The sequence below is a fragment of the Camelus dromedarius genome, unplaced genomic scaffold (genome assembly GCF_036321535.1).
Source record: "Camelus dromedarius isolate mCamDro1 unplaced genomic scaffold, mCamDro1.pat HAP1_SCAFFOLD_179, whole genome shotgun sequence".
NCBI lineage: Eukaryota > Metazoa > Chordata > Mammalia > Artiodactyla > Camelidae > Camelus > Camelus dromedarius.
The window spans coordinates 2,788,413-2,813,755 of NW_026989756.1; the positions used below are offsets into that span (position 1 = coordinate 2,788,413).

A 25,343-nucleotide genomic window follows, 5' to 3' on the forward strand; every position below is an offset into this window, starting at 1 on the left:
GACTTAGCAAAGGAAGGTCCCCACAGAAGGCTGGTGGAGCGCAGAGCAGATGCCACACAGCCCTGGGTCTGCCCTGAGGTCTGGAGAAAGTTACTTTCCTTATTGCTTGCTTCCCAGCTCCCAGTCGTGCAACTAAATTTAAATACAACCCTGACATTGCCCGCTCTGGCATACAACCTCCTAGGTCATTCTGTCATGTTGACATACAGGCCCAGTGTCCCATCTCGGCCTCTCTGGTGGGCTGCCCCACAATGGCTTCATAGTTTTTGCCTTCAGTTCCCAAGCCCTTATGTGATCCCCACACCCTCCCCTGGAGGGTGGATGGAGTTTGGGACCAGGTTCTGACATGCAGACTGACTTGTGAAAATGTGCGTGAGTTCCACTCCTTCCCAGCTCCAGTGTTCCTTCTCTCTGTCTCTGTTTCTCAGTGCCTCTCTCTTTGTCTTGTCTCTCTCTCTGTTTCTTTGTCTCCCCTGCTTCTCTGTGTTTCAGTCTGTCTGTCTCTTTTCCTGTATGTATGTGTGTATATATTTATGTGTATATGTGTGTATTTATGTGTGTGTATTTTTCGGGCCTAGGGCAGGTCACTTCTGAAAATCCCTTGATGACATATTGATTATTTTGAATTCATGTTACTAAAGAAAAATTATCTTTGAAAATTGTGCAAACACTTTGGTGGGATCTTATCTAAGGACCAGCACTGCTAGGGAAGGGATGTTCCTGTGGCACTTTGATGTATCCTGTACCTTGTTCTGCCGGAGAGGAGCGTCCATTTGCTCTTCCCTCCAGGGGACCTCCTGGGGCTTCTGCCTGCTCATGTTGTCACCAGGGCTGGTTGTCACCGGGCTAAAGACCTGCCAGTGTGATGGTGGCCAATGCTATCTCTGCAGTCTGTCCATCTGCCTATGTCCTCACCTTACAGGTCGAGCATCTCTAGCAGACACCGGCCACCTGCACTGCCTCACGTTGGAACTGCCTGTGTGTGTTTTGTTTCTTTTCAGAACACTGGGCTTCAAGAGGTTTTTGGACCACAGGGATGTGAAGATTTTCTCCGACCTTGGGTCATGAGGAAAGCTTTTTCCAGGCTGTGGTTTTTCTTTCCAGCTGTCTTTCTTGGCCTTTGTTTTCTGCTTTAGTTTGGTTTTATTTTGCCACAAGAAGAGCTAAGCATCTCCCTTCTGGCTCTGGTTTCACACTTAGAACTGCAGTGCCTACCACGAGATTATGCACAGAGTTACCAAAAGGGCTTCACTTGGTACGTCTCATCTTTAATCCATCTGGATTTTCCTCTCAAAATACAAAAATGCTAATTCACGTGAAAACAAACAAACAAAAATTTCACCCGTCCCTACTTAAGATATGTGGGCAGCGAGAAAAAAAGCCACCTTTTATATGATTTCATTGATAGGGAACCTCCAGGATAGGTAAAGAAATAGAGAGAGAAAGGGGATTAGGGCTTCTCATGGGCTAGGGGAGGTAGGATGTGGGGTGCTCTTTGTATACAAGCTTTTATTTTGAGGAAGGCAATTGTCTAAACCAGTGGTTTTGGTCTCACAGCATTGTGAATGCACTCAATGCTCCTTAAAATTGCACAATTTAAAATGGGAAAAGGCTAAACTTTATTCTTATAAACTTAAAACAAAAATAGAATATAGTATAATAGAAAAGAAAAAAATCTGACTCCATAGAAGATCGGTCCTTTTGACTTTAACCCTGTGCCCTCTTTTCTATGCTTAATCTTACTAGCTCTGCACCTTTTGTAAAACAATGTTGCCTTTAGCCTGAAATATACAGGAGAGCCTGTTTTCAAGGCTCTGCTCTTTAAAGATATTAACACTTTTCCACTTATATAAAGATGACAAGTTGCAGAATAGAAAATAACTTTTGTTTTGTTAGAGGTTTTACAGAGGCACTATGACCTGGTCTACGTAGACAGCTTCAGACCAAGATAATGGCAGACTAATATCTTGGAGAACCATCTTCCCCAAGTCAGACTTTAGGCTCCTTTTCTAGTAAATAGGGGAGGGGCTGTGGTTGGTTGTTGCAAACTTGTTGGTGTAGGATTTCTTTGTTCTTTGGAATCCTTTGCAGCTGTCCACGTGGGTCAGATCATGGTGTTCCTGTAAAACCTGCAACAAAACAACCTTTTTCTATTCTGAAACTTGTTATCTTTATAGGAGTGCAAAAGTGTTAATATCCTTAAAGGTCAGAGTTTTGAGAATAGGCTCTCCTGTTTATTTCAGGCTAAAGGCAACATTGTTTTTCAAAAGGTGCAGAGCTAGCAAGAGTAAGCCTAGAAAACACGGCAGAGGGTTAAAGGAAAAGGCACAGATCCAATATGGAGTCAGATTTGTTCTTCTCTATTACAGTGCCTTTGGGTGAGAGCTAAGAGTATGATTCCTGGGTGGGTCCACTACTGTCCCAGGATGGAGTTCAGGCAGGAACACTGCAAGATTCACCATGACTTTGGACCTGATCTCCCGCAGAGAAAGTGACAATTATTGGATTAAATTTACCTGTCAAAATCCCTTCAATTGCCTGTAAACTATACCACAGCAGGGGATGTCCCATTGGCCAGCCAACTGCCAGTCTCCCCTGATGCAAGGGACCAGCGTCACGGTGGGCTCCATGGTGGCCAGGCCAGTGCACCTTCCTACTTTGCTCTCCAGCCTTAGCTTCCTAACTTTGACGCTTTAAAATCTCCCGTCCCTCTCCCCTCTGGCCTGGTGTGAATGAACAATATCCCTGCACCCACCTGGGCTGAGGCCAGGCCATGCACACATCCCCATGCACACAGCCCACCCTCTGCTGTCTACCCCTGGGCTCAAGTGCACCCTCTGAACTCCCCCACCTCAAAGGTCTGCATGCCTGTGCCTCCGCCCTAAGGGTCCAGACCACCATCAGGACCATCAACCACCCAAGGCCCACAGGACAGTGGCTGACAGCCTGGGATCACCCTGACCCATTGGGTCAGATGAGACACAGAGTGCGGGGATCAGGGTGCCAGGGCAGGAATTGGAACCGCCTTCAGCCCAGCCTGCCTCGCCCTGTAGCCTCAGACATTAACTATGAAGGTGCACACTAGGCTGGATCCCCCACTGGTGGCAGTAGTCATCATTACTGGAGCCCGGATTTCCCCACCCCAACCACAGGGTGAGGGGTGAGGTGTGAGGGAGGGAGCTCAGTGTAGGGGTGCGCTCAGAGTGAAGGGGATCCCATGGTGAGGGGGTACAGGTTGTAGGGTGTGGGGCCCGCTTAGAATGGAACTGACCTGGCTGAGAGGTGAGGGGGACAATTTCAGGATGTTGGGCGTCCTGTGGTGAGGCATGAGGGGTAAGCTTGTGGGTGTAGGGGCCATAGGTTAGGACCTAGCAGGTTGGAGTGTCAGGGCAGGGACCTCGGTGTGAGGAGAAGGAGCCCTGTCTTCAAGGTCTGGTGGGAGACTGGGCCTGGCCAGAGTTGGGAGGGTAGTAACAGGGAGGGGAAGGTGAGCAGGGGAAGTGGGGCTGGCGGGGTGTGGCCTGGCTCAGGGCAGTCGTGGTTCTAGTTGAGTGCCAGGACCCAGTCGGTGGCGGGGTGAAGGCTCTGGGGACGGAGACCTGGCGGGACGAGCAGGAGGGGCCCCACCTGGCTCCTTCCGGCCCCAGTGGCCAGGTCCGGTAAAGCAGGAGACCCACCCGAGCAGGTTGCGCTGCAGGCGGGAGGAGGAGGGGAGAGCACGCGCAGACGCACAGACGCACAGACGTGCGGACGCCGGAACCTGCCCAGAACGCGTGGAAGCTGGCGGGAGCCGGTTGCTCCTGGACCAGCTCCTGGAAGAGGAACAAGGCCTGGGGTTTTGGCCGCCGCTTGCCCTCGGTTCGGCTGCCGCTGCCGGGCTGTTAAGGGTGCGCTGGTGGGGGGGTGCTGCTCGGGGAGCCGGCGGGTGACGCCTGGGCTGTGCAGCTGGGGAGGAGCACAGGGAGGGGTGCGGAGGTGAGGTCCCGGCCGCGCGTCCCGTTAGGACCCTGAGGCGGGTCCCAGCCGCCGCTGTGGTTAGTGGTAACCCCGCTATTAGTAGTTCCTGAACTCCGCGTTTTTGCCGCCGCTTATACCCGGGTTTAGGAGAGCAGGTACGGCCCCGGGAGGTGGGAGGGCACCGGACGGCTCCGGAGCATCTCCGACTGGCCCTCAGACCATGGCCTGCTCCTGGGAGGCTGGTGCGGTGCGGGCGCAGGGCCTCGGATGGAATGGGGGCTGCCCCATGAGAGCCCCTGGATTTGCTCCCATCTTCCCGGCGGCCTGACCTTGGGGGCGGCCTCTAAATCCCCAGGTTTTTGTGACTCAGGTTACAGGTCAGGCTGCTCCTGGGAGGTTGGCGCGGTGCGATCAGTGTGCTGGGATGGCTGCAGCAGCAGCGGGAAATGGTTGCAACCCCTGCGCTCTCATAAGGCAGCCCCAATCCCGCCATCGCAGCCGCCGCCATTCCCTGACAGCACAGCACCCACCTTCCAGGAGCAGGCTGACCTGTAACCTGAGTTCCATGAACCTGGGGCAGCAGAGGCTAAGCTCAGGCCATGTGCTGGGGAGTTTGAAGCAAATCTACAGGCACACATGGGCGGACCCCATAACCAGCCACTGCCTTCGACCACACCGCGCCCTCCTCTCGGGAGCAGGCTAACCTGGGGACCGTGCCTGGAGCAGCAGAGGCCGAGCCCTGGACAGGCCGTGGGGGAGATGGGGACAAATCGACCAGCTTGCCAGGTAGCTGCCCATCTCCCTGCTGCTGCCCCAGGTTCGTGGACCACTTGTTTTTAAGTCAGTGGGTTCCTGAGAGGCAGGCATGGTGCAGTCAGGAGGCGGGGGCTGCGGGGAGGGGTGCTGCCCCAGGGGGAGCAGGTGGACTTGCTCCCATCTCCCCCAGGGCCAGACCTGGGTACGGCCTCGGCTGCCTCAGGTTTGCAGGACACATGTCATGTCAGCCTGTCCCTGGGAGGAGGGCTCAGGTTACTCGGGGCAGCCTCAGTGGATGAGAAGGATTTTAGAAGTGGGCTCTAGCCCAGCATAACTAACTCTCCTTTCTTCTCTTGCTTCCTCAGTTGGTGGCTGTATCGGCTTTTTCATTATAGGTTATTGCTGGATAATGAACATAGGTTTCTGTGCTATACAGAAGAAACTTTATTTAAAAATCTATTTTTATATATAGTGGCTAAAATTTGTAAATTTCCCAGATTTATCCCTTCCCATCCCCTTTCCCTGGTAACCTTAAGATTGTTTACTAAATCTGCAAGTCTTTTTCTGTTTTGTAGATGAGTTCACAGTGTCTTTTTCTCTCTTTTTTTACATTGCACATCTGAGTGGTATCATTTGGTATTTTTCTGTTTCTGGCTGTTTTCACTTAGAATGACGATCTCTAGCTCCATCCATGTTGCTGCAAATGGTTTTATGTTGTCCTTTTCATGGTAGAGTAGTATTCCAGTGTATAAATATACCACAACGTCTTTATCCAGTCATCTGTTGCTACATTTAGCTTGCCTCCATATCTCAGCTATTGTATACAGTGGTGCTATGAATACTGGGGTGCAGGTATCTTTTCACATTGGAGTTCTTTCCAGTTATATACCCAGAAGTGGGATTGCTGGGTCATAGGGTAAGTCTACTTTTAGTTTTTTGAGGGATTTCCATGCTTTCCATAATGAGTACACCAAACTGGATTCCCACCAGCAGTGTAAGAGGGTACCCTACCCTCTTCTGCCTCTCTAGCATTTATCATTCATGAAATTCTGAGTGATGGCCATTCTGACTGGTGTGGGCTGATACCTCATTGTAGTTTTGATTTGCATTTCTCAGTTTATTAGTGATACTGAGCATTTTTTCATGTGTCTATTGGCCATTTGTGTCTTCATTGGAGAAATGCTTGTTTAGGTCTTCTGCCTATTTTTGGATTGAGTTTTTTTTGTTGTTGTTATTAAGTTGTATGAGCTGTTTATATATTCTGAAAATTAAGCCTTTGTTAGTCGTATCATTTGCAAATATTTTCTCCCATTCGTAGGTTGATGTTTTCTTTTACTTATGGTTGCCTTTGCTGTGAAGAAAATTATGAGTTTAATTACGTCCCATTTGTTTGTTTTTTTCTCTTATTTCCATTGCCTGGGTAGATTGCCCTAGGAGAACGTTGCTAAGCTTTATGTATGATAATGTTTTGCCTATGTTTTCTTTTAGGAGATTTATCAAGTCTTGTCCATCTGCAGCTTAAGCCTGTACTCTACATCTGTGCTTCAGTTTTGAATTTTGAGCTTCTTGGAGAACACCTACTAATAGCTCATATGTCAGATTCAACATGTCTAAAGCTGATTTCATATCTTTTTTTTTTTTTTTTTGCAGCATCTCCACTTATTCAGTGGGATAATCATTCTTCTGGTCTTGAATAGCCAAAGGTTTGGAATGGTCTTTGATTCATCTTTCTCTCACCACCCTCCACATTTTGTCAGCTTCTGGAACTGTATGTTTTTGGTTTCAAACGTCTATTCTGATTGCTGATACTCTGATGAAGAGCTTTCATCCCTGATACATGAATTTTTCCTTCTGTTGAATTCTTGGATATTCTCTCACCCCCCCTTTTCAGTCAACCTATCATTTTGACCTTCCAACATCTAGAGTCAAGTCAAAGACTTACCACAACCAGATCTCAGACAAGTAGTCTCGACCCTCCATTATTTTGGCCTTACCTTATGTGTTCCAATCATTATGTGACTTAGCCTCCTAGGGTAACCTGTGCCTTATTAAAAACCAGGAGTCACCAGCCTTTTCCTATCCAGTCCTCAGTTAAAACAGCTTAGAATTGCCCTGAGAACTAGTTGGAGCCCCATCCCATTCATAGAATCTTCCCTACTTACTCCAAATACTTCCAGCTCCTCTTTGTATTCCTGCACTGTTTATGATCGGTAGCCTGTTATCTTGGCTTTGAGTACTGACTTGGTACCATTCCCGGGTGGTTTCCAATGTGTCTCCTCACTCAGCTAGTAACTGGAGAAGACTCCCTTGTTCAGCCTCCTTTATACCCTCACCCTGCTTAGCATCGGGCAATAGCAGGCATCCAGGCAGTGTTAACCTACTTTATTTATTCGCAGGGGTGGTGGTGTGGAGTATATCTAATAACTATTAATTCAGTCTTGCAATTAAAAAAGAAAGCCAAGAAAATCCATAAAACTTTATCTCCATGTTCAGTTTAGCACTTTACCTCAACAGTTTTCTTAACTCTGTGTTTACATTCACATAGTGTTCAGTGCTTGTACAGTTCCCTGAGGCAAGCAGGTGAGATGTCATTATGTTTGACTTTCACGTTACATTTCATATTGGATATATTTGTGGAATGACAAAACCTTCTTTTATAAGTAAACAGCCAGAAGCCCAGAGAGACTAACAGCCTAACCCAGGGTCACCTGGTTAGTGTTTGGCACAGGCCAGGACCACGGTTCACATCTTCCAGCTGCTCCTCTTCCAGTGCCTTTTCATTCCAGTGCTGAGAAATGTAGCCCCATCAGCCAAACGGCCAAGTCACATTGCTGCCCCTTTACCTGCCATTGCTGGCAGTGCTACAAAAAGTGGCAAAGCAAAGGTCAGAAATAGGAGTGATAAAAGACATGGAAGTGCTGGAAATGAATCCTCAGCCTCCACCTACCTATTTGAGCGCCTCACAGTTGTCCCACTCTGACAGTGCTGTTCATTGTTTATAACATACTCTTTAAAATCAGACTGCTCTTTTATAGGACATGCTTTTATCCTGGTCCCTTTCCTGCTAGTAGTCACCGTCATGGGCAGAAAGTGCCTGACTGTGCTCTGTTTGTCACGTAGGTGGGAGGGAATGTGTGAGAGGGAGCGGGTTGAACTGAAGCCGAGCTTTTTACAGCTCTGTTGTTCTAGGACCAGAGCAGTTCCACTCCTGCTTTCATCACCTCTCCACCTCTGAGTCCCACCCACCCACTCCTGCCTGCTTCCCCAAACGCCATGTCCTGGGGGAGGACAGGGTGGTGGGCAATGACCCCTCCGCCCTCTGCCCTGGGAGGTGCAGGAGTCTGCTTCAACTTTTAAGCTGTTTTGGTAGTTGGGCTTTTCCAGCCTTTCTAGACATCTGCTTTCCAGCTCTGGGAAATTGGAAATGTAACTTAACCATACATGGACTATACTAATGTATTCAGTGGCATTAATGTGATGTTGTCTTTAAGGTGTTCTGTGACTTTATAGGAGGTATTTTTTATCTCACAGGATGCTTCATATCCAATTCTAAAGGCATACAGGCTGCAGGTGTAATTCAAGTTCTTACATGTCTGTAAGGCAGACATGAACATTATTTGGTAATATGACCATGTGTTCATAGATTACAGTTAGTCCGCTGGCTCTGTATCTAATAAAAGTTTAAATTCCAAACTCTTGAAGAAATTTTGTGGAACATGTCTTTTTGCCTGTAACTAGTTACAAAAAGTGAAATCACAACTCTACCAAAAGCAACAGTGTTTCCCAGTAGAGAAATCCCTCCACTTTTACAACCTCTAAGTAATGTGGTGGTTCTTTGGATGAGATGAGGGATGCCAGAGTATTTTATTGGGAAACTAGAGTGGCATGACAAGTATTCTGGGACTGGTTACAGTTGAATCTCTACTTCCTATATCCTGGACTGATTACAGAGGCAATGTTTGTGCAGTAACCAGCTACTGAACGCAAGTGTAGCTAGGAAGACAACAGAGAAAATAGAAGGGATATAAAGTAATGGAGGGACTTCAGAGCAGTACAAATGGTGACTTTGACACCACCAGCTGCTGACATGAACTTGGCAGGAATTTGTGAGAAGTGGTGGGTGTCATTGCAAGCAGAAGATTTCTGCAGCTTTTGGGGTGAACAGGCAAAGGGGAGAGCAGATATGGTGGTAACCCAGGGGCTATTTGTGTCCTGAATGTGAAAATGTCTGGTCCCCTGTTCAATTTTGCAGCCACAACTTCACGTGACTCATGGCATTATTTCCACCAGAAAACCATAAAAGCATAAACAACCTCTGTTTCCCAAAGTGTTTGTTCTCGATCTGAGATGATTGTCCTGTGGTGGGAGGTAAGTGGGCGATGAGGCCTATTACATCACCCCCTTTCACTAAAAGTCTACCTTGCTGCTTTTCACCCTACTCCTAGAGGTGCTGTCATTCTGTTACACCTACACCTGTAAGACGGGCTTGCCTGAATCCTCACATGAAGAGGGACGGTAGTGTGCAGTTTTAAAAAATTGCTTGGGTCATGGGGTCCTATGTTCCCTCCATTGGAAATCACTGTTCCAGAGCAAATAATATGCATCTATAGAAACTATATTGTTTGTAAGATGTCTTCAGAAGTTTTGCAGTAGGTTTAAATATTTGCTTAGTGATGGCATCTTGATTGTTTGAAGGAGGCAATCCTCACTAGGGGCTTTGTGTGCTTCCGTCTGAGAGTTCCTTTACTGGCAGTAGAGTGTTCGTAGGCAGAGTTAGAAAGTTACCTGGGCTGAGAAGCCGAATTTTCCCGCAGCTGGGAATTGGCAGAAGAGTCAGTTATGGAAGGAAGGCTTTAGGATTATGTGGTAGCAGAGTTCTGGGATCCCAACCCTGGGAAACCTCAGCTTTTGTAGCGTATGTTCTGTAGAAATAGGCTATTGGATAATTTTAACACGTTATGGGATGTAGAGTTGGGGAAAGACTTAAAAGTGAAAGAACCTTAAAAGAGAATCTCCAAATATTTTAAAGAAGACAGTACTCAGAATGAGAGCTTTTCTGGAAAAGACTAGTTATTCACTTCACAGGGGAAGCAGGGAGAAGGTGTAACTGCACTTACGGTAACTTAAAAGGTAAACCTCACCCTCCCACTTAGCTGTTTCCTGGTGTACGATCATCTTCCACATCTGTAGTTTTAGACATGACGTGTCATTTTCTGGTACTCCATTCTGCTTCTGAGTGAGAGACTGACACAAAGTCACATAGCAATGGAAAAATTTCGCAAAGGACTTTATTGTTAAAAATGTAGACCTGTGGCAGGGTGCTTCATTTGCAAGTGACATTCAGTAAAGAGAACACTTAAAAGAATGCAGTGTTATTTCTTTTTTTTATTCCTTTAAGCCTTTGAATAGGAGGTTTCTTTGCAGAGTTTCTGGTGTACATCAGAAAAAGCAGGAACTAAAAATAGCTTTAAGAAAGCACCAGTATAGACGTTACTTATAGTATGGTATCTGTCTTAAAGTTAATTCTTTAAAGCAGGAAGTTATAACTCTCAATTTCTTAAGCAAATATAAACATTCTTGACTCTTAATGACATTCTTTGTGGGGTGAAGCTGCTTTTGCTTCCATTCTGAGCATTGAAAGGCCTTCTAGGATACTTCTACCAGTCCTCAATATTTTATTTTCCCTCTATTGTGAACGTGTTATTAAATTTGGAGCAGATATAAATATCATTAACTTGCTACATATGTAGATATTCAGTGTTACATAGTCAGAAAGTTTCTGTACATCCACATATCTACATAATTCCCCCCTTTCCAACTGTGTTCCTGATGAAAGGATGGTGGGAAATGGCATTATGGGGATATGTCTTACAGTACACAGTGTTTCCCCTGTTCCCTCTACCAGATCTGGATGTTCTTTCATCTTTCGGCTTCTAGATTTACTAGCTCTTTTTCTTAAGCCAGGTGTAACTCATCCCCTTGCTCACACACACATGTGTACACACTCACACACACACACACACACACACACACACACACACACACACACACACATTCTGCCTTAGGGAGTAGCATGCACCATCCCATTCTCCCACTCCAGCTCTGATCCCACCCACTGGAGGCAGTGTCTTGCAAGATTTCATTTGTAAGTTCCTTTTTAAAACACGAGTGGTCGGGAAATAGGACTGATATCCACACCTAGTAGGTAGGCCCTCAAGGATAACTTCTATGGTAAATGCCAGGTTATCTTAATGTTTGAGTACCTGGGTTTCATGGCTTCCTGTACCACCTGTTTGACCTATAATTCCCATATTTCTGTCTCCCACTAGACTTTTTCTCTACAACTCTGGACTCTTACAATCTTCTGCTGATTTGGCATCTTCACTTGGAATTCTGATATCTTAAAACCAACATGTGTAAAAACTGAGCTCTTGGTCCTCCTACACCCCAAACTGGTTCTTTCTGCAGCCTCCCCCATTCAGTTAGTGAAAACTTAATCCTTCCAGCTGCTTGAGTCAAAAAACTTGGAGTTATTCTGACTTTCACTGACATACCACATGAATTCTGTCAATAGATCTGGTTTAACACTGCCTTTAAAACATATCCAGAGCCCAGCCACTTCTCACCATGGCTCCTGCCTCCACTGCTGCTTCCCTGCCCTGAGCCACTGTCCTCTCCTCCTGCACAGCCCTTCTCATTGGCTTCCCTCCTTTCATCTCTGACCCGTTTCGACTATTCTCACCCGGCAGTCAAATGAGCCTTGAATACCTAAGTTAGATTGTGTCGTCCTTCTGCAGTGCCTCCCCATTTCACTCCGGGTAAAAGCCACAGTCCTTACAACGTCCTCCAAGTCCTTACAGGATCTGCACTGACCCTTCTCCGCAGCTCCAGCTGTTCCTCCATTCTGGAACATGCGAGGTGCAATCTGGCCTTGGTAATTGTTATTCCGTCCACCTGGGACTTCTTACCTCGTAGTCCTAGTTCTAACCTCAGTCCTCAGTGTGGCCTGCTCTGGTAATTAATACAACATCACCCTCATCCCATACCCTCAACTGTCTTTACCTTGCCCTTTTTATTTTTTCCATGGTTCCTCTTTCCTAACATGCCACCTCCTCTGCTGCTCTGTTGTGTGAATTGTCATCTCCACCCCTCACCCCAGCTAGACTCCAACCAAGCTCTGTGAGCACAGGACTTCTGTTTTGTTTATTGATCTATTCCAACTGCCTAGACTAGTCCTGGGTACATAGTAGGAAGTCAAAATTTATTTGCTGAATAGATTAAAAGACTATTTTAAAAATGATTCATCCTTTCAGGAACGGGTGAAGAAAGGAAGCTGCATGAAGTAAAATGGTTCAGTAAATAATGATATTTGCCTATTGTACTTTGTGTGATATATATATGTTTTAGTCTTAATTTGGTATCCCAATTTCTTAATTTAATAGCTGTATTAAGGTGTAATTTACAGTCCATAAAATTCACACATTATAGTTGTACAAGTCAGCCATTTTAGGTTTTTCTACAGTTGTGCAACTGTGTCCTCAAAAAGTCCCCTTGTTTCCATCCATATGTAGTTCTGCTTCCCCCCGGTGGCAACCTGATTTTATTTGTTTTTTTGGCAATCACATCTCAAAAGAATAATTTACACAGCAGTACTAATATATCTTTGCACTTTTAGAAATTACACTTAAATATGAAATAAATGGTAATTGCTGAATGTAGGCAGCAGTATCAGACATCGGTGAGAAGAATGGACTTGAGTGTCAGACTGGCTGCAGTCTTACCCAGCTCCACCATTTACCAAGTTACCCAAATTATTTTCTGCCTCAAGCTCTTTATCTGTTATATGGGGGTAATAATAGCAGCTTACAGAGATATTGTGAGGATTAAGCAAACAGGGAAACAAAATTTAGTACAGTGGCCAACTTATGTTATTACCTAAAAAATAGCCTTGCAGGTATACAGCAAAATTCAAATCAGTTTCTAAACTATGTGTAAAATATGATCCAGTTCCTGCCTGGTTTGTAAACACGTATGCCTACTGCAGAATGTAAAAGCAGACTAATTTCCAACAGAAAAGATCGTTTCTCAGCATTTCTTTCAAAGGTAGTTGCAAAAATCGTTTTTACTAAATTTTCTGTGCACATCTCTGACAGAGCTTTGACACCAGGGAGGTAATTATCTACTTTTTTGTTAAAATCATGCTGACCATCAGAAAGTGTTCTGAATTATATTTTAGCCTTTATGTTGGGAAATACTGTGAGACTTCTAAATTAATGGGAGGAGGGGCATTCATTGTAGCTCTTGTAGCCTGATAAGTCTGCACTAAATTATCTTTTTTAAACTTTTTATTAAAGTAATTAATTAATTTTTTGCAGGGGGGAGGTAATTAGGTTTTTATTTATTTATTTTATTTTTAGAAGAAGTACTGGGGATTGAACCCAGGCCCTTGTGCATGCTAAGAATATGATCTTTCACTTGAGCTATACCCTCCCCCCTAAATTATCTTTAATAAGGTCTTTTTCTCTGTTTTATTATTTTCTTTTATGTACAGATGCACAAAGCAGGTTCAGCAGAAGCCTCTCAATTCCAAAGATGATAATAGTGAAAAACATTGCACAGTGACAGTGAATCCTTGGCATATGAAGAAAGATTGTAAAGTCCTGAATGAATTAAGAAGGTATTGTTACATTAACATACATGTAACCATGGCCCTCTTACCTTTAATTTTCAGTTTATAATGAAGATACTCCCCACCCGTCAAGGTTGCTTTATTTGATATAGGGAATATCTAAAGCCTTTTCTGCAAGTTTTTTAAATAAGTAAGAGCAGGTAATTTATCAGAAGTGTGAATGGTGTTATCTGCTCTGTCTAGTATGGTAGCCACCAGCCACATGTGGCTATTGTGAATTGAGATGTCCTATAAGTGGAAAATATGTAATAGATTTTCAAGACTTTGTACAACAAAAATAATGTAAAATATTTATTAATAAGTTTTCAAAGTGTTAATCACACTTGAAATGATAGTATATTGGATATTTTGGGATAAATATAATTATTCCTGGAATTAAGTACACTTGTTCCTTTTTATTGTCTAAATGGGATTACTGGAAAATTGTGACTTGCAGTATGTTTGTATTGACAGTGCTTGCTTCTAACTTATTGCAAATAATATGAAAAGAAAACTTTGATTACAAATTTTGTAATTGAGTAATTGATTTACATCATATTAGTTTCAGGTTAAAACACAGAGGCTCAACATTTTTATAGATTATATTCCATTTAGTCACCATAATATAATGGCTATATTTCCCTGTGCTGTATGATGCAGCCCTGTAACCTATCCATTTTATATGTAATATTTTTTACCTCTCAATCCCCTACCCCCTTCCTGCCTCCCCTCTCCTCCTTCTCCCCATTGGTAACCACCAGTCTGTTCTGTGTACCTGTGAGTCTATTTCTGTTTTATTATAGTAATTAATTTGTTTTATTTTTTAGATATACATATAAGTTAATACATAGAATACTTGTTTTTCTTTCTCTGACTTATTTTACTCAGCATAATACCCTGTATGTCCATCCATGTTATCGCAAATGTCATTATTTTATGTTTTATGGCTGAGCACTATTCCATTGTGTGTGTGTGTTCATGTGTATATATGTGTGTGTATATATATGTATATACCACAACTTCTTTATCCAGTCATCTGTCAGTGAACATTTGGGTTGTTTAAGTGTCTTGTAAATAGTGCTGCTGTGAACATTGGGGTGCATGTGTCTTTTTGAATTATATTTTTCTCCAGACATATACCCATGAATGGGATTGCTGGATCACATGGAAGTCTATTTTTAGTTTTCTAAGGAACCTCTATAATGTCCTCCATAGTGGCTGCACCAATTTACATTCCCATCAACCGAGTAGGAGGGTTCCTTTTTCTCTTAGAAGGTCAAAAGTTCTCTACATTTATATACTTTCCTTTCAGTTTAGGACACAATTTGGCAAAAGCCAGATAGAATTTAATAGCAGCAAATACAATATTTTTTTTAAATGGCCATGCATTATGGATAGATATGTTATTGATGAGTTGGTTCCCTATATTTGTAGATGCAGAAGTTTTTATAGCTTCACAGACATTTCAGACTTGCAGAGAGAAAAATGCCTTGCATTTTGCTGAACTTGTCCGGGTGGCTTTATCGAATTTTGTCCAGGTCTGCAGAGGTGAATACACATCCAAACCTGAAACATTTGAATGTCTGCAAGATTTTAAGAGTCTAGAATGTCAGATCTGAACTATAACTCTGGTGAATGACATCAGTGAGTGGACTCAAGAAAACTCCATTTGAGTGCAAAGCCTTTCATAAGCCAAAAAAGGCTTTGAAATTCTGGCAAAGCCAGAGACTTTTGTGCACCACATATGGCCACAAACCCATGGGGAAAACCACAGGCCTTCTGGAGTGCCAAGGGAATTCCATGTGAGGAGTCCAGCACTCACAGGAATCCAACAAGTCCCTGCCAGCCAGAGCACCTTCATTGCTACTGTGCTGTTTTGAGCAAATGCCTTTTAATCAGGTTCAAATTGGTTTGTTGTTTTTTTTTGCATAAAAAATCAAACAACTTCTTGTTCCCTTGGTGAAAGTAAAAGCCTAACATTTTCTGATATCTTTTGACAGAGAAAATATGAGCCTATGAATCTAACCTCATCTGTGATGGTCTGCAGCTGGGAGCAACCTGATCAGTGTCAGTCCCTTGCAGCCATTGGCTGGGAGCCTGCATGTTACCTGGAATGGTATATGAAACATGTCACCCTAGCCATACCTTCACTGTGGGCTGGGAGGCGAGTCAGTCAGGATCTGCATTATGGAATGTATGTTTCAGATCCAAAGCTAGGAGATTTTTTTATAGCCAGATAATGTAGTCATAAATATATCTATTAATGTATTAATGCAAGAACATTTTTAAAGATATTTTTATTATAAAAATTTACCCCCCAAATTGAAAATGAAAGAACAGTGGAATTAAAAATAATCTGTACCTTAATTATACATAAAGAAACTTAAAATCCTTCTAAATATTTTTTTTTGTTCAAATGTAGGTATTTTTCCCTTCAAAAAATGAAAATTATTATTTCATAGTTTTTGCTTTTTCCTTTTATTATATATTCCATATCAATAAAAATAATTATTTTAAATCTCTTTTAATGGCTGTTTAACACTATATTGAACAGATATATAAATAGTCCTAGGTTTCAGAAATTCAAAAAATTGTCATTACAATACCACTGCAAAGAATATTATGGTGTTTCTAATTTTAGTTACTAATTTGGACTAAAAATTAACAAGTTTGCTTTTCTTCATGTAAAACAATGGTTATTTTATGAATGAACTCTAAGGATTTTAAATGACTTTTCAGTAATTTCAACAAAGAAATTATCTTTAAGGCAAAAATTTATGATGGTTTGCAAATCTATTTTTATTATATCTTCACTTTTACCAGTGTCATATGTGTGTGTGTTTGCACAAGTGCTTTAACTACCACTACTTCTTTCTAAACGTAAGAAAAATCTGTGTACTAAAAATGTGAAAATAGTTTCCTCATTTGTGTTTTCATTCTCCCAATATAGGTTTTGGATGACAAGCTTGTATTTGAAAAGTACACACCCTGTGGGAGGTGCTCTGTACATACACTGAGATACTGCACATAAAATTGCCTCTGAAGCCCAATGATCTGAAAACCTGGTCCTCAGCCTTTGATAATTTCAGCTGTTTTATGAAAGTCCTCCAAGTACATGAAAGTATCATCAAGCCGGAGCAAGAGTTTTTCATTCCCCTATTTGAGAAGAGCTGCGTGAATGACTTTTATATTCAGGATAGAGATACATTCTTCAATCCAGCCACCAGAAGCCGCATTGTAAGTCTAAGCCGAGTTTAACTGCTGTCTTGTGGGTGATTTAGAACCTGCTGATAAATTATCAGTGATTTGGTTTGGTTGGTTTGGTTTGGTTTTTAAAAGCTGCCCATAAAAGGAAAAAAGTGAAAGAAAAGAAATATGCCTACAGATTCGAGTTAGGATAGTAAACAGTGGCTGGTTAGTTATCCTGTATAAACCACACACTCTTTTAGAATCTTTTTATGTTTACTTCATCCTTTCTCAGATCAAGTATCAAGTAAGGGACAGTGTTAAAAGAAATTAGGGATTAACAGGCTTGTGAGCTCCGGGATCAGCAAGGCAGCTTTCCCTCCCCATGGTGTAAGTCAAATGGCAGAAATTAAATAAAGCACATCATGTATCCTCCGATGTTAACAGGAAAAGGCTAATCTTCTTGACCTTGTTTCTTCCTGGGTAAAATGAAGATAATATGTCAGGAGGCGACAAGCTCACTTAGGGCAGGAACCATGTTGTCTTGTTCACTGCGGAATCCCAGGCACCAGGAAGGCTGAGTTTAATGAGTGAGTGAATGAATGAACTATAGTTCCCCCAGAGTTACCATGTGGGGTGGTGCGGATTAGCAGCTAAGAGCATAGACTCGAGAGGGGAGGGTACAGCTCAAGTGATGGGGTGCATGCTTAGCACGCATATGGTCCTGGGTTCAGCCCCCAACACCTCCTCTAAAATAGACAAATAACCCTAATTACCTCCCCAGCCCCCACCAGAATTACCTTACTATCTCCCCACCACCAAAAAAAAAAAAAAAAAAGAAGAGGCCAAGAGCGTAGACTCAGGCTGGAACACCTGTGCTGGTTTCTCACTGTCGACCTTGTAAAAGTCATTTAGCCTCTGTGTTTATCAAGTTCCTCATCAATAAAATGGGGATAATAATAATACCCATCTCGTAGAGTTGCTATGGTGATAAATGAATCTGTGTCAATGTTAGAACAGCCCTGGCTAATAGGAAGTACTATGCATCTGTCAGCTCTTTTCATAATTACTGACAGATGTTATCAACCAAAGGAGTATTAGTTCTTTGTAAGGGAAATACATGTTAGACCATTTCATTTATCATTTTCTGTAATTCAGGATTTTTCCCTCTGAAATACCATTTTCTGTCTGTGCACTAGGAAGCCACAGGGCTTTCCAAATTTCATCTGTCTGGGTTCTTGTCATTATGGCAATACTGCAGAGTGTTGACATTTTTTAGGGACTCCGTCTGAGATGACAGGAACCCCTCAAATTCAGGAGCACATCTCTAACTGATAACATCTCGCATGAAATGACGTTTTCAAAATGTAACAGCTTCAGACTCTTAATGATGCCATAAATTCAAGGATGTTATATCTAAGCTCTTTAAATAAATCTTGTCATTGGAATAAAGGAAATACTGTATTATAGCACTCTATGACTTTGTTATCTTTGCTATCCATTTATCTGACTCTCTAAGACCAAAGAAAGCAAAGACTGAGATTGATCGTTACTCCTGGGTGGTACACGTATATGTGGATGAAGACAATACTGAAATGCACTGTTTAAGATATTAAAATGGACACTAAACAGCTGCTTGATGCACATGCATGAACAGAACAGGGAGCTGGGTGCAGGGAGCAGACACTGAGCTTCCTGGATCAGAGACCCAGCATAGCAGTCCAGCCCAGCAGTCCACCTGTTTTATATTTATGTCCCTGCAAAATTAGCAGTGAGAGTCTGAAATGAACTTTGGGGACACTGGCAAACAGCTGTCATGATTACTAATGTGGGACACCAGGATTCTACAGTGTTTAGTTGGCATCTGCCCACAACCAGTACTTTTCCACTAAAGCCTGTTGTAATTGCTGGTCTCACATCCAGGCTGAGGAATCATCTTATGTGGTGTTTGGGAGGGAGGTAAGTGGAGTCAGGACCCATGTTAAGGCTGGGTGGGTAATAATCTGGTTCTAGTACAGGAGAAAGGAAAGTAGGTCAGGTGGGAAGGAGAATGACTGGATTTAAATTTTGTTTCTTGAGTAAGCTAAATATATAACATCATGTCAAGTTTCTTTGTTGTTTATATTCCATGTGCTGTCACTGAATAACTACTGAATTGTGGGGACAAAAAAGCCTGGGTTTTAGAATTTACCCTGCCCCTAACCTGCCAGAGTACAGGTTCCTCTGTGTGTCCAAGGAGGGGGCTGGACCATCAGGTGTCCCTCCACTGCAGCAGTTTGGGCACTTGGGTGACCTAGTTATTTTGCTGTGGAAGACTGGCCCGGTTGTAGACATTAAGTATCTGCAAGGCCCTCACCAGGTACCCACGGTGGTCCCAGGACTGTAACATCCAAGTGTTCCTTTCCACCCACTTTTGCAAATGACCCTCAAAGGGTTAGTATTAATACTGGGTGAGAATTATGAAAAATTATATGGTACCTCCATCCCTCCTGGCAAGTGAGGGCTTCTTATTTACAAATGACCACAAAGTGTTAGCCCCACATTTTATCAACAGAACATGTGAACACATGGTGACATTGATGCTCACTTGTTTGCTTCTGCTTCCCAGTGCAACTTCAGCCTCCGTCAGAGGACCTCAGCTGCCCCAGCGAACAGGGCCTTCTGTACAGGGAATGGGCTCCTCCTCGAAGCATAGACAAGAAGCAGCCCTTAGATCTCATCAGGTGAGCTGCTGTGGAGAGCACTCCAGTGGGAAGGGCTCAGGGTTGCCCTCATGGCATCTGAGTGTGACAGTCCTCCAAGAGTGTTACCAACCAGGAAGCTCACAGGAGCTCTGAGCTTTGTTGCCCCAAGTTTTTACTGGAGGCTTTATAACAAAGACATGATTTACTGGGTCACTACTGACATAGCTATCCCAAACCTTAACTGTAACTCAAACCTTTACTTAGCCCTAAACGTTGAGCCCCTTCCTCCCCTGGTGTTCACTCACTTGTCACAAAGCTCAAAGCCCCACTCCCCTAATCACATGGTTGGTGTCCCTGGCTGGCCAGTCCCCATCCTGAGTCATCCCATGAACACAAGCCAACCAAGGGTCCACCATGATAAGCAAAGACATTCCTATCTTGGGAAATTTCAAGGCTTTAGTGGTTGCTGTCCAGGAACTGGGACCAAACACCTACCAAATTCGTCATTAAACAGGAGTAAATGTTAGGTTTCTCTTAAATTATAAAATAAGAGAGAAATTCTCACTGCTTGGCTGTATCTGCTGTTCGACACCGTTTCACTACACCACGTGACTGTAATGTCATGTTCAGCATGTGTCTTCTCAGAGCAGCAGTGCCGGCTGCTTCCCGGGAGCTTATGTAATTTGGGCAAGGCTGCCGGGTGGAGGGAGGCCAAGGACAACCGAGCAAACAAAAATAATTGGGCGAATAAGGAAACAATGTCAGATTGAAATGAAGGAAGTAACACAGTATTGAGTTGGGAGACTTGGGGGGAAGTGAGTCAAGAAAGCTATATTTGAGTAGGTTACATGTGAGCTGAGATGGTGATAAGGAGGCTGGACTTTGAGGATCTGGGAAAAGTCACCCCAGGAACAGAGGCAGCTTGTCCATTGGCCCCGAGGCACAAATGTGCTCAGCAGGTTTGAGGAGATACTGGAGCCAGCGCTGGTGAGAGTGATGAGATGAGAGGTTTAGAAGGGCATCAGGAGCACGGAAATTAGTGTAGACTCTAAGTGCAGTGAGAAGCAGTCATGATAGTTTAAGCACTAAAGTAATTTTCTCTCACTCCCATTTTGCAAAGATAATGTGGAGAATGAATTGCAGGGACCCAGGAAGCAGGGAGGCCGGGTAGGAGGCTCTTGGAGTGGGCCAGATGAGAGATGGTGGGAGCCAGGGAGGAATGCGTTTGGGGAGTGGAGCTGACAGGATGTAGTTATGGGCTGGCTGTGGATGGTGAGGAGAAGAGGAGGGTCAAGGTAGCCCCAGGTCGGCCTGGAGCCAGGTGCCTGTTCTTTCTAATCTCAGCGCCCCATGCAGATGCCCACCTACTTGGGCCAACCTCTTAACCTTGAAAGTGAGGGTTTTAAATCACTGAAGTCTTTTTGTTTGTTTCACATTTTATGGAAAGATTCAAACATGTACAGAAGTAGAGAGAACAGCACAGCCAGCCTGCCTGTATCAGTCACCCAGCTCCAGAATTATAAACTCAGAGTCACTGTTGTTGCATCTTTCATCTCCACCTCCTCCCCTCCCCCACTACGGGATCATTTTGAAGGCAATCCTACATAGCTTAACCTTTCATTAGTGAAATGACAAGGTCTCTTTCAAATACAATTGGAATATACTTTTTTTTTTTTAGGGTTAGAAAATAATTCCCTGATTGTCACAAAAATACACTTTTAAGTAGTTTTGGGGTTGAAATCAGGATCCAGACTAGGTTCAGACATTGCAGCTAGCATATCTCTCAAGTGGGTTCTAATCTATAATTTTCCTGTTTCTCATTTTCCTTGAAATTGCTGAGGGGTTTCTCTATTTCCTGTTTTGCTGATTTCATTCTCCCCTGTAGTGTTAGACTTGTTTCTTCATCCTTTGTATTTGCTTTAGCTAAGTGATTTGATCCTCCCCTAAAAGCTTGATCTGATTGAGGTTCAACTTTGTGCAAGAATATTTGTTATGTGAAGTTTTGTACTCCTAGCATAAGGTACATAATGTCCAGTTGACTCTCTTTTTTGTGATGACAGCAGCCAATAATGATTGTCACCCGAGATCATTATTTCATAAGGGATTTTATTTCATGTGGTCATACTCTAATTTCCTCCCTCAATTATCAGCAGGATCACAGTCATGAAGAAGCACTTTCTCTTTAACCCGGGTTATCCTGTAGAACACAGTTTTAAAAGAGGATGTTTGTACATATGTAAATATTTAAAGTTGATACATTTTTCTTTTTAATTTTTTTTCTAATGGAGGTACTGAAGATTGAATCTAGGACCTTATGCATGCTGAGTACACACTCTGCCACTGAGTGTACCCCATCCCCCTTGAGATTCATATTTATATGATATTTTCCTTCTGTTATTTTTGTTTTATGTTATACAGTATTTGATGACAGGGTAATGGGTTTGACGGCTCTTTAATCATTCTTTATGGGCTTTTGGGGTTGGTGTGTGTGTTTGTGTTTGTAAAGAAAACAATTTTCCCACTATTTTAAGTATGTTTTGCTAAGGAAAATATGTTGATCTGTTCCCTGCTCCTGGTCCATGTGTTCCTTTTGTTGCTTCCCACTAGTGGCCCCTTGAGCTCTGTGACAAGTCTAGCATGTCGTTAATCCAGGTTGAAGGAGATCTGAAGAGATTTATTCAAGGAGATGAAATTTGTAGACAATGTATTGGAAAGTATTGAGAAAGTTATTCATTAGGAGAAGGTCTGGGGTTGAATTGTTAAGTGCACAGAAATCTAAGCTATGAACCACCAAGACAATTATTAACTCCAGGGAAAACAAAGTAGGAAAGGAAAAAGTAAGCCTAGCAGACAACTTGCTACAGCTGTGAACAGTCTGTACAGAGTCCTAATAACGTAAAGCAAGGATACTGAGCTGATCAAAATTATAATGTAATTGTATCAAAATGTTGGAAGAATGAAGGTTTGGGTGTGTAGATGAGATGTGGTTTGAAAGAGAGCTTAATCCTCATTTTCCAAAATAGATAGTTAAATAGGTGATACATAAAGCTGAAAAAGGCAGTAGGCTGTGTTACAAGGATAGTAGTCAGAGACAGGGAGTAATTATTCCAAGAGTCAGCAGTAGGAGCTGAAGGTGGTTGCTTCTGGCCAGGAAATGGGGCGGTTGTTGGGAACTGCTCCTTTTTACAATCGGTGTTCGAGAACTGTTTGACTCTTTAATGAATGTATGGTATAACTTTGATAAAAAGAAATCAAAGCTGAATTTTGAAAAATTGATGTTAAGAATTAAACTACATTTGAAGGGATCCTCATTATTTCTAGCCTTTCAGCAAGGACTAGGAGGCAGACATCTGTTTAAGGTTCAAAAATTCTTTCTGACCTTCTTGCCGACATGTAACCTGTGGAAGTAATGAACTCCCCGTCACTGTAAATATGCAGGCAGAGGCTGCCTGACCAGCTCTCTAACGGTAGCAGGGTGTCTTTACAACTGGCCAGTTGGAGCAGGCAACTTCTAACATTCTTTCAGGTTTGAATGTGGCATTTTCAGGACGGATAGTTGATAAGAACGTATTACAAAAAGCTTAATAAGAAAGGCTCCAAGACATCTCAAACCCATTGCCAGGGTTTTCTCTGCCAGACACCATCCTGAGCCTGCCATCCTTGAGCCAGGCCACAAAGCCCAGTCACATGAGAATGAACACACTTTGTCCCTCCTATCTGACTTGGCATCGGGCTCAGCCATTTTCCCCATGGAATGGTCCACGCCCAGGTCTCTGACGATGGAGCTGGTCTCACAGCAGCCCTGTGAGCGCTGGTCCAGCCCAAGGGGGTTCCTGCGTGAAGTTTCCCAGGACTGCAGGCTGTTCTCAGAGCTGAGTCTCCCCTAGGCTAAGCCCACGGAGCTCATCTCAGCTCCAGAGTGAGCCGGAAGCCTCAGAGAGAACTCAGAGCTAAGGAAAGCCACAGGTTTTACCCAGCACTGCTGCGTCAGCAGTGCTCCAGCTGAGGGAAGTATCAGCAGCAGCAAGACACACCTGAGCTGCCGTCTCATTGTTCCGCCTCATCCCTAAACCCTCTGTGTCGGCCTGTCTGTGTCTGTCTCACTTTCAGGACCAGCCTGGCGCCGCTTCATGCCCTGCCTCCTTTCTTCTAATCTTGCATCCCTGGCCTGTTCCGTCTATTCCATATTAACTGAGAAACATTGAAGAGTTTTTAAAACCTAAGAACAACAGATGTGCTAGATACAAAGAATACAGGGCAATGCCTTCGTCAGTCACATCCCTCCTGCCCTCTCCCATCCCCACAATGAGTTTTATAAATATTTTATCACAGAGACATTGCACTCCCAGTTGTTATCATTATCAGCCATTTCCTTATTATCTGTGGTTTACGATGCATTTGCTCCAGGGAAGTTCCCGAGATAAAGCAGGAGCAGATGACTGAGTCAGTTGTTGACGTCCAATTGTGTCAAGCCTGTTAAGAATGATCTTTGGGGGGATTTTTTGAATGTGCCAGTCTGTCCAGTGAGTGGTGATGATCCCCTGCATCTGCTCCGGAGTTGGCCTCATCCCCTCCTTTGCTCTGTTCTCATTTATCTCTCTTCAGCAGGTGAACCAGTGATCTGTACTTCTATGATATGTAAAATACTTCTTATTTCACGGTAGAATTTGGGGGCTGCTGTGAAAACGCATATGTTTTAAGTGTGAATTGAGTCAGAGGTTTAAACTTAAAGCCCCCTTGATTTAGAATCAGAAATTAGTATGGTGGAAGGAAGGTATAGCTCAGTGGTAGAGTGAATGCCTAGCATGCATGAGGTCCTGGGTTCAATCCCCAATGCCTCCATTTAAAAAACAAATAAATAAACCTAATTATGCCCACCAAAAAAACAAAGAAAAAAGAAATTAACATGAGGATGAAGCTACAGAGTGATTGTGTGTCTTCTGAAGCTACCTTCTGTCTTTCTGCAGGAAATTCTATGGAGAGACGGTTGGAATCTACTTTGCTTGGCTGGGCTATTACACTCAGATGCTCCTCCTGGCAGCAGTCGTGGGGGTCACTTGCTTTCTGTATGGAGATTTTAATCAAAATAACTGTACTTAGAGGTAACTTCTCTTTATTCCTTGTTACGGTGCTTACTTAACTTAGAATGACATTCTCCAGGAGCATCCACGTTGCTGAAAATGGCCCTATATTGTCAGTATTTATGGCCGAGTAGTATTCCATTGTATTAATATACCACTTCTTTAACCAGTCATCCATTGATGGACATTTAGGCTTTCTCCTTGTCTTGGCTATTGTAAATAGTGCTGCTATGAACATTGGAGTGCTGGTGTCATCCTGAAGTAGGGTTCTTTCAGGATATATGCCCAGGAGCGGGATTCCTGGGTCATATGGCAAGTCTATTCCTAGTCTTTTGAGGAAACTCAATACTGTTTCCACAGTGGCTGCACCAAACTGCATTCACACCAGAAGTGTCGGAGGTTTCCCTTTGTCCACAGCCTCTCTAGCATATGTCATTTGTGGATTTTTGAATGATGGCCATTTTGACTGGTTTGAGGTGATACCTCATTGTAGTTTTGATTTGCATTTCTCTGATAATTAGTGATATTGAGCATTTTCTCATGTGCCCATTGATCATTTGTATGTCTTCCTTGGAGAATTGCTTGTTTAGGTCTTCTGCCCATTTTTGGATTGGGTTATTTGGTTGTTTCTTATTAAGTCATATGAGCTGCTTATATATTCTGGAGATCAAGTTTTTGTCAGTTTCATTTGCAAAAATGTTCTCCCATTCTGTAGGTTGTCTTTTTGTTTTACTTATGGTGTCCTTTGCTATGCAGAAGCTTGTAAGTTTCATTAGGTCCCATTTGTTTATTCTTGCTTTTATTTCTATTGCTTGGGTAGACTGCCCTAGGGGAACATTTCTGAGATGTATGTCAGATAGTTTGCCTGTATTTTCTCCTAGGAGGTTTATTGTATCTTGTCTTATGTTTATCTTGCTGAAGAGACTGTCTTTTTTCCATTGTATATTCTTGCCTCCTTTGTTGAAGATTAGTTGACCAAAAGTTTGTGGGTTCGTTTCTGGGCTCTCTATT

General features: G+C 43.1%; 1 long non-coding RNA gene across 2 annotated transcripts in view; it reads left to right on the forward strand.

Moving 5' to 3' along the window:
- Positions 1-16,490: 16,490 nt before the first annotated feature.
- Positions 16,491-25,343, forward strand: part of LOC116156030 (uncharacterized) — a 34,108-nt gene continuing 25,255 nt past the window's right edge. Inside the window, exons 1-3 of one of the 2 annotated variants that reach the window (XR_010379714.1) lie at positions 16,491-16,618; positions 19,176-19,290; positions 24,219-24,318. This is a non-coding gene — a long non-coding RNA (uncharacterized LOC116156030). Of the gene's footprint in view, positions 16,619-19,175; positions 19,291-24,218; positions 24,319-25,343 lie in introns of those variants that run through there. The other variant, XR_010379715.1, reaches the window with a different exon arrangement.